At 47.8% G+C, this 9,581-nt stretch overlaps 1 long non-coding RNA gene across 2 annotated transcripts; it reads left to right on the top strand.

Moving 5' to 3' along the window:
* The first annotated feature begins 2,499 nt into the window (after positions 1-2,499).
* Positions 2,500-3,844, top strand: LOC129153669 (uncharacterized). 2 transcript variants are annotated; one of them, XR_008559648.2, is made up of 3 exons: positions 2,500-3,356; positions 3,443-3,637; positions 3,716-3,844. It is a non-coding gene; the product is annotated as an uncharacterized lncRNA (long non-coding RNA). The 2 variants fall into 2 exon arrangements; XR_008559647.2 differs by having other exon boundaries at positions 2,500-3,637.
* The last annotated feature ends 5,737 nt before the right edge of the window (positions 3,845-9,581 follow it).

Here is a 9,581-nt window from a genome sequence, read left to right as displayed (position 1 = left end):
GGCAGTGTCACGGTCTGCGTTCTGCGTCTCCCTCATGTGTCTCCTTGTGTTCTACATCCCTCTCTAGGTTTCCCTCATGTGTCTCCTTGTCTGCATCCCTCCTCATGTGCCTCCTTGTGTTCCCCAGGCCACTCCAGGTTTTTCCCCTTAGATGTTACCCCCAGGTTTCAGAGTCCCTGTGTGTCCCCATCCCCCTCCAGGCTCTCTAGGTTTCCCTTACGTTTTTCCTTAATCACCTTTTATCATTAGTCTTCTGTTAGTGTTTATCTAGTCAGTATTCTCCCTTTAGTTCATTTTGCTCACTTCCCCATTTTTAGGTTTGGTTTCCTCCCCTGCCCCATTGTGCTCCTCCTCTGTTTATTAGTCCCAGCTGTGTACAACTCCCCAATCAACCAGCCCTTGTGTATATAACCCTGTCTGCGTCTCAATATGTTGTTGGGTCCTTGTCAGCGTTGTTGTTCCCCCCCTCTTAGGTCTATTAGGATTTTGGCTTCGTGCCCTTCTAGGATTTTTTGGCTTCGTGCCCTTCTAGGATTTTTGGCTTTTGTGCCCATCTAGGTTTTATTTAGGCTTTGTCATTCTTAATAAAGAATGTTTTCCTTTACATCCTCTCCTGCCTCATCTCGTTCTGGGTATCTGCACATTGGGTCCAACTCCTCCAACCCACAACATGACAAAATGAACCAACCAGCCCAGGACCCAGCAGTAACCCCAGGTTATCCGACGCTTTGCCATGGGATATACACCTTTGACGATGACCCGGACACCTGTCGAAGGTTCATTTGAGACTGTGTGAGCTTTATGGATATGGATGGCTTGGACATCGATCTAGTTACATTTATGGTGCTTTGCCTGAAGGGTAAGGCCCTGCAATGGGCCACCCGCTATTTCGAGCAGGGGAAGTCAGCTTTTGGATTTTTGCTAAGGATCTACAAGATGCCCTCTGCTGCAACCCACAACCACCCACTTCACTCACCGCTACACCTTCATCTGGCCCAGGCAGCGCTACAGGCTCTTCCCTGGTGGACTGCCATCTGCCAGCTGCCTCCGTCTTATTAGGCGCCTTCTCTGCATCTCTGAGGGGCCGAACCTCCACACCTTCACTTGGTCTGGACAGCGCTACCCCCTCACCTCTGGTGGACTGCCATTCACCCTCACCCTCGGCCTCAGCCGGCGCCATCTCCGCTCCTCTGATGGCCCGAACCTCCACATGTCAACGTCAACACTGTTACCGGCAGTCTCCTGAAGCAGAGCAGCACCATCAGTCCAGGTGTTTCCTGCTCTGCAACCCCAGCCTGTCCAAGAAGCTCCACCAGCAGCGACACAGCTTGTCCAAGAGGCTCCGCCTGTCCAAGAGGCTCCGCCTGCAGCGGCTCCATTGGTCCAAGAGGCTCCGCCCCTGGCCCAGCCAACCCAGCCGGTCCGAGAGCCCTCGTCTTCGCCTGCAGGGTCTACGCCTGAAGAGTCCCGGTCTACACCTGCAGAGTCCCGGTCTATGCCTGCAGGGTCTACGCCTGCAGGGTCTACGCCTGCAGGATCTATGCCTGCAGGGTCTACGCCTGCAGGGTCTCCAGAGACTTCGTCTCCAGAGTCTTCGTTTCCAGAGTCTTCATCTCCAGAGTCCCCTCCTCATCCTCATCCTCCTGTGTCCCTTCCTACTCCACCAGAGTAGTTGTCTCTTTCTCCTCCACCAGAGTCGTCATCCCTTCCTCTTCCGCCAGAGTCTTCGTCCCCTCATCCTCCACCAGAGTCTTTGTCCCCTCATCCTCCACCAGAGACATCGTCCCCTCATCCTTCACGAGAGTCGTCGTCCCTTCATCCTCCACCAGAGTCTTCGTCCCCTCAGTCTCCTGAGTCTTTGTCCCGGTTCCCCGTCGCCAGCCTCCCAGACTCCCCCGGTCCCCTTGTTTTTCGTTTTGTGTGTGTGTCTTGTGGGAGTCTGGTATTTGACCCTTGGTGGGTGGGAGTGGGGGTGGGGGTACTGTCACTGTCTGCGTTCTGCGTCTCCCTCATGTGTCTCCTTGTGTTCTCCATCCCTCTCTAGATTTCCCTTATGTGTCTCCTTGTGTTCTCCATCCCTCTCTAGGTTTCCCTCATGTGCCTCCTTGTGTCCCCCAGCCCACTCCAGGTTTTTTCCCTTAGGTGTTCCCCCTAGGTTTCAGTGTCCCTGTGGTTCCCCAGCCCCCTCCAGGCTCTCTCTGGGTTTCCCTCACATTTTTCCTTAGTCACCTTTTATCATTAGTCTTCTATTGGTGTTTATCTAGTCAATATTCTCCCTTTAGTTCATTTTGCTCCCTTCCCCATTTTTAGGTCTGGTTTCCTCCTCTGCTCCGTTGTGCTCCTCCTCTGTTTATTAGTCTCACCTGTGCACAATTCCCTAATCACCCACCCCTTGTGTATATAACCCTGTCTGCGTCTCAATGTGTCGTTGGTCCATTGTCCTTGTCAGCGTTGTTGTCTCCCCCCCCCCCCCCCCCCCCCCCAAATCTATTAGGATTTTGGCTTTGTGCCCTTCTAGGATTTATTTAGACTTCGTCATTCTTAATAAATAATTTTTTCCTTTACATCCTCTCCTGCCTCGTGTCGTTCTGGGTATCTGCACATTGGGTCCAACTCCTCCAACCCACAACGTGACAGACAGAGTGAAATAAATCCACTGTGTCCCTTTAAATCTAAATTTAAACTGCCAAATTAGGCAGTGTTTCATATTTTATTCATTTATAAACAATAAAAAAATCTGTCTCAATAAAGCCACTTGGAGAATCTTTTGAAGATAACTCTCACCTCTTTAATGCGGGAAGTCTCTTGTCGAGGCTGGGCAGACTATTTAGGAACCTTTAGAGCTCCATGAGTTTGCTGACTGGAGGATCTGGTCTCTACTTTTTGTGGATGGTGTGGTCCTTTGGGCTCCATAAAACTTTGACCTTCAGCTATTGCTATGAAGGTTTGCAGGTGAGTCTGAAGCAGCTGGGGTGAGGATCAGCAACCTCCAAACCCGACGCCACGGCTCTCAGTCGGAAAAGGGCGGATTACCAACTCTGAGTTGAGGGAGAAATCCTACCTTAAATGGAGGAGTTTCAATTACCTCGAGGTCTTGTTCAAAAGTGAGGGAAGGAGGGAGCGAGAGATTGACAGGTGGATTGAGGAAGCATCTGCAGTGATGTATATATGTGATGCATTGGAAAACAGAGGAAGATGGATGGATTGTGTCATGAGTCTGCTGTTTTTCCCTCTGAGTCTATTTGCAGGTGGGCGTGTCGGAGAGCCTCAGCTGCTGCTGATTTCTCATCAGCAAGGCCAGGGGATTTAAGGAGTGGCATGTCCACACTCCAGCGCCGGTTGATACTCTCACCTGGGTAGCTTCCAGCCTCGTCCTGAAATTGTACAATTTTTGCAATCTTGCTCTGCTTGTCCTGTTTAATTACCTGTCCTGCCCCCCCAGATCTACTACCAAGTCTCAGCCTGAGTTCTCTTCTGTCCTGGAGTGTGTACCTCAGCCTCGCCACTCATTCTCCCCTGGTCATCTGCTCTCCGCCGTTCACCTGCTCTGGATATTCGTCAACCACATCCATCCAGCCTGAACCATCGACCAGACCTAACCTACCCTCTCCTCACATTCATCCTCTGTTCTGTTTCCGTAAGATCTCCCTTCCCTCTATTGTATCTGGTTCTCTCGTTCCTGGTTTAACCTCCATGTGTTTGTTTCTATTTTTAGACCCTGACCGGGTTTCCGCTTCGTCTAAGATCGCCCTTAGTTCCCGTTGGCTTTTTCCAGCACCCGTTTGGAGCTGCGTCCTTCGTTATTATTATTTTTTCATTTAATAAAATCAAATTCTTATTTTTACCTCTTGCCTTGTGGTGATTCTTTCATGTGGGTCAGGAAGCTTCCTACGATCATGATGGATGGATGGATGGATGGATGGATGGATGGATGGATGGATGGATGGATAGACTCTTGTATAGGTGGTTTGCAGACAAGTGCTATTGTATAATATAAGCAGAATCTCTTCAAATGCCCCAGACACAATCATGTGTATTCATTTGTTTTTAAATATCTATTTTTACCTGAATTTATTGAGAATATTCATGTAATAAATGGGTGCAAGGACACGTTTAAGCTCTTAATCATCTCTTTAGAATGCATCAGACAGAATACAGTAATGAATGTCAGCATGCCTGCATTGGCGTGTCACTATTACAAATGTTTGGACTGTCGCTCGCTGCTGTCAGATGAATAAATCACTGAGGTCATCCCCAAACCGTTTTCTATCCATCTTCCCTTTTAATAGCCAGTCTTCCTTTTCTGAGACAACACTTTACATCTCATAGTGCTCCTTCGAGGAGGAATTACCAACAGAAATTGGACTTGTTACACTTTTGATGGGAATAGGCATCCTGCAAATGGCTTTTATGAGATTTTTTTTTCTAATGCCACTCACTGTGACACACACACACACACACACACACACACACACACACACACGTAAAATATACGGATTTGACCGTGAATGTGTCATGATTCCTGTTTAGTGTCTAATTTGAAAATAATATGGAAACTAAAACTTGTTCGCTGTGTGTAATAAAACCAGTTCCTTTGTGACCCAGATCTTTTAATTTAGGGCTTTTTAAAAAGCTGTCTAACTGGGTTATATTATAACCCAGCGCTTTGGGCTTCCTGACAGGGTTGCGGAAGGCGCTTTATAAATAAAGCTTTGATTGATTGATTGATTGATTGATTGATTGATAATCTGCCAGGCTTTGGTTCCCATCAGCAGGGAGAAAACAAACAATCACTGATGGACAAGAGTCTGCTTCTAGACCTGCAGAAGGAGAGAAAAAAAAGAAAAGGGACACACAGCAAATACAACACGAGCAAGCTATCACTGCGTCAACCTGATGAGGAAATATAAAATCAACATTGTTTTACTAAACAATCACGATAATAAATCACAGTGCATTTAGTGCCAACCATATCCAACATGTGTTGAACGTGCCCAAGTCCATGCTTGAGAGAGCACCATGTGAGAACCTGTGTGCGTACCCAGCTTGTGTAAGGTTTCTCTATAGGAGCGTCCAATAGAGAGTGTGAGGGGCCACAGATCTGCCCCCCAAAGATGCGTAGGAGATGGAGGGAGCTCCAAGTCTCAGAGATTCAGGAGCTGCCCCAGAGCACAGGAACCCCAGGGAGACTGCGACCAGAAAAGCCCCTGCCCCCCTCGAGAGGCGCAGAAGATTGCCCTGTGGGGCCACAACCAACAGCCAGCAGAGTCCCGGGGGATATCAGTGGCAAACCCACAGGCCTGCCCGCAGCCTCCCACCCCCAAGCTGGCCGAGCCCAGAACCCAGCAACCTGGGACCCAGGGACGACCAGCCCCGCCGGGGACCCAACAGAGCCCAGGGACCCAGATCCCACCAGGCCACCACCGGGATTGATCAGGCAGATGCTAAAAATCTTAAACCCCCTGACCCGGGAGCCACGAACACTCAGGCAGACCAAGGCACCGCACTTCACACCAGGTGTTTGACGGGGGAGGGGAGGCAAAGATGTATAGCAGCAAAAGAAGTCCCAGGAGAGGGGAGGAGTCAAAGGCCTCACCTGACGTATACAGTCATACACAAACACAGTCACACACTCCCTCCCTCATGCTCACACATACACACAGCGCCGGCGCTCCGCACATGCACACCACGCACAGCGTGTAGGGCACCACGCCGGGGAAGGGGCACCAAACGCAAGCTTATGAAAAAATTATATATATATATATATATATATATATATATATATATATATATATATGATAAAGACAGATTTCAATTAGAGGATGTGCAAAGCAAGTTAACAGCATGTTTACAGAGAGAAAACAATACAAAAAGGAAAGGAGATGGACCGTGTCCACTTTTCACTCTCTGTCCGGGACGTCCGGACTGCGGGTTCTTGTATGTCCGGCTTTTCATCCAGGAGCAGGGATCGAATTATGGGGGAGCTGTATATCCTACACATCCAGTGGAGCCGGAAAAAAGTTTTCTACCTATATTACATCATTTATGGACTCTTTTGAGCAGAGAGCACAGACAGCTGCACAGCGCTGATCGTTGATGCGCAGCAATCCAGACAGCTGCTTCCAGCGCACGGTCCATTCTCAAAGTGGCACAACCAAAAAACTATAATTAACACACGATCGTTCATGTCCGCACATGTTCTCTACTTTCTGTCTTATTTGTGACTGAAGCGCTCTGCTACTGCGGAGCTCATCACCTGCACTGCGGAGATTTCTCCTCACTGATTGCGTTTACATGCAGCCAGTAACCCTTTTAAAACCAGAATATTCACAATAACCCGGTTCCGCAGGTCCATGTAAACACCGCCAAAAACCCGGATATGCTCATAACCGGGTTTTTAAAAACCTGTTTACTACACCTGGGGTAACCCTTTTCTAACCCGATTGTTTGGTCATCTAAACGCATACCGGGATATCCCCATCAAAGCGTGTGTTCTGCGCATGCTCTGTTCGCAAGGAATCTTGGTCTTTTGAGTAGCGAGACGTCTTGTATACGCCAGAACACCGGAAGTAAACAACAAGTTGGGAGCAACATGGCAAGTCGCGGCACAGCACCACACTTTTGGAGTGACGAGGAAACGAAAGCGCAAACAAACGCGGTCGCTATCTCTTCCGAACTGGGAAACAGGTTTTTGTTTTCACGGATACCGGAACAAGAAGAACCGGAATTGACGCATATTGCATCTGGACGTAGTCCATACGTCCTGACGCTACCCCAACGTCCGCATTTAAATCGGGTTATGCAAGTTAGGGGTAACTCTTTCTATTTATGCTTGTAAACGGGTTATTCTGATCAACTCAGAAACCCGAATACCGACCTTATCCCGATCATAACCCGGATATGTGTGGCCGTGGTCAGGACGCAGATCTACCGACCGCAAAAACAGCGGAGTGCTCCCTGCTTGGTGGCCGCATCAGTGATCGGTGCATCACCGGATGACAAGGTGATGCGCCCTGCTCCACAGCGAAACGCATCAGGCGCAAATAAAAGACAGAAAACATCAAAGGAAATGAACCAACATGAACGATCGCGTGCTAAATTAGTTTTTGAGGTGGCGACACCTGATTTGATAATGTTACTGTGGCCGTGGTCAGGACGCAGATCTACCGACCGCAAAAACAGCGGAGTGCTCCCTGCTTGGCGGCCGCATCAGTGATCGGTGCGTCGGAGGACAAGGTGATGCGCCCCGCTCCACAGCAGCGAAACACATCAGGTGCAAATAAAAGACAGAAAACATTAAAGGAAATTAACCAACATGAACGATCGCATGTCAGTACCAACGCTCTGGCACAGCGCATTGCCACCCCCCCCCCCCCCCCCCCCCGAGTGCAGGAGCTTGTCACCTGCTGTCAGCAGGCTGCTGTCTTTTCCGAGGGCTGCATCTTGCCGGTCATTATCACGTGACAGCGACTAGTCGATGTCAGGAATAAAAAGTCACTATAGTGAAGTCGACTAGTTCATACAACCCTTATTGCTCCCCAGTGTTATGCAGAGCACGTTCTCTTTGAACTTGATATCAAATTTTCGCCTCCTCTTCGTCTCCGCACGGTTAAAGTTACCCTCGCGGTCTATCACTGGCAAATCAAAAGTGAGACGATGACACAACCGCCCCCCGTACTTGCTTCTTACCACATTCCACCTGGCCACAATAAGAGACCGGCCATTATTCACCTCACACACACACACACACACACACACACACACACACACACACACACACACACACACACACACACACACACACACAATATCAATCCTACTTTTTGGAAAATAATAAGCAGTTTGTGCATAGAGAATTAAAGAGAATTTAAGGTGAAGCGCTTGCGCATACTGTGTTATTGTGTTGTTTTTTCTGTGTGTGTGTGTGGGGGTGGGGGGTGGGGCACCACGAAGCGTTTGTGCTTAGGGCACCAAAATAGCTAGCAACGGCCCTGCATACACATACAACCTAAAACTCACAAAAATGGATGGCAGACACCCACTCATACTCCCCATACACACCCTATTCACTCTGGTCCAGGTACTGCTGCATCGTCACTGGTTCCCATAGTTCAACCCTTTCTGCTGAGGTGCTGATGAGCAGGTCGCTGTGGTGTTTGCGCTCCATGTTCAACCTTTAACTGAGCACAACTTGGTTCTGACCATGGACATAATTTTTTTTTGGGGGGGGGGGGGCATGTCCCCCCCACTTTGTCCAAAGTCAAGTTTTGACCCCTGCACTTTTTACCATCCAAAAACAATGTTACGCTATATTAAATTTACACTGGACCAAGCGGAAAACAACCGTTTGTGTTGAAGCCTGTTTTCCATTAGAGCATACTCTAAAGATAACTCCTCCCCCCATCCCCCCGTGACCCCCCCCCCCCACACACACACACACACACACACACACTTCTAAAGTGAAAATTATGTCCATGGTTCTGACATTCATCTGTTTTAAGTGTGAGTGAAAATGGTCGAGCAGAAAACACGTGGACAAAGGTGATTACTGATTCAGAATCAGCCATTAACCCTTTGATGCATAATGGTCACTACAGTGGACAGGTACCCAAACTTGTTATTTATTTGTTTTTGCTATTAAGCACAGCTGTCGAAGACTTTATTGCATTTGAGCCCCTCCGTTTGGACTTCAGTAAGCCAAGCCAACATATTTCATGCTCAGAATGCATGCTGTCCACTGAGATGGACATGTAATAAATTACTTGTAAATTATAAAATTTTACAAAAAAATATTTGTTGAAATTGATTTCATTCACATCTAAAGACGAATAAAAAAATTGTTAAAATATCATGGTTGAAGATTTCATAATTCATGCATCAAAGGGTTAAGGCCAGGTGGGCCAAATGCGACAAATCAAAGGTTATTACCGACAAACGTGATGAAATCCCACAGCGGTCCTGCTTTGGGTCTCCATTTACTTTGTTAAGGATTTCAACAAACCTGATCCCAAACTGTAAAGGGGTCTGGGTTACCAAGAGCTGTGATCTGGTTGAGCCAGTAGTATACCAGTTTGTTATCATGAAACAATCCAAGACTGCGATGAGGTGGTCCATAGAGAATGTTCCTTAAATATTTGTTTTTATGACCCTCTTGACTTTTATGGCTGCTGTAAAAGTTTAACTGCCAGGTTTCCTGCTTTCTGTACAATCAAGCTTCTAGTCTGCTGCTGTGCATTATTCCACAGAAGCATCTACTGCAATGGAAAGTAACAATAAACCTTAGAATGACAATGCAGATGACACGAAATGTAAAAACACTAAGAACAGTGAAGATACACACTTGCAAGGCTGTAAAAACATATTTACAGCCTTTTCTGCCTTTTGTCACATGCAAAATTTTCAGTTCAGCAAACACATTTCAACATTTCAACCACAGTGGAGGGTTTGGTGCATAAACAACCTGTTTAAGGTCAAATGTCAGACATTCTCCTTCAGGATTTTCGACTAGAGAGCAGAATGGATGCTTCCAGCGGTTACAGTGAGCAGTCCTGAAGCAACAAAGCAGCATCAGACCATCACAC

The sequence above is a fragment of the Nothobranchius furzeri genome, chromosome 4, assembly GCF_043380555.1.
Source record: "Nothobranchius furzeri strain GRZ-AD chromosome 4, NfurGRZ-RIMD1, whole genome shotgun sequence".
In the NCBI taxonomy this organism is placed as follows: domain Eukaryota; kingdom Metazoa; phylum Chordata; class Actinopteri; order Cyprinodontiformes; family Nothobranchiidae; genus Nothobranchius; species Nothobranchius furzeri.
This window is presented reverse-complemented; position numbering and strand designations above follow the sequence as displayed.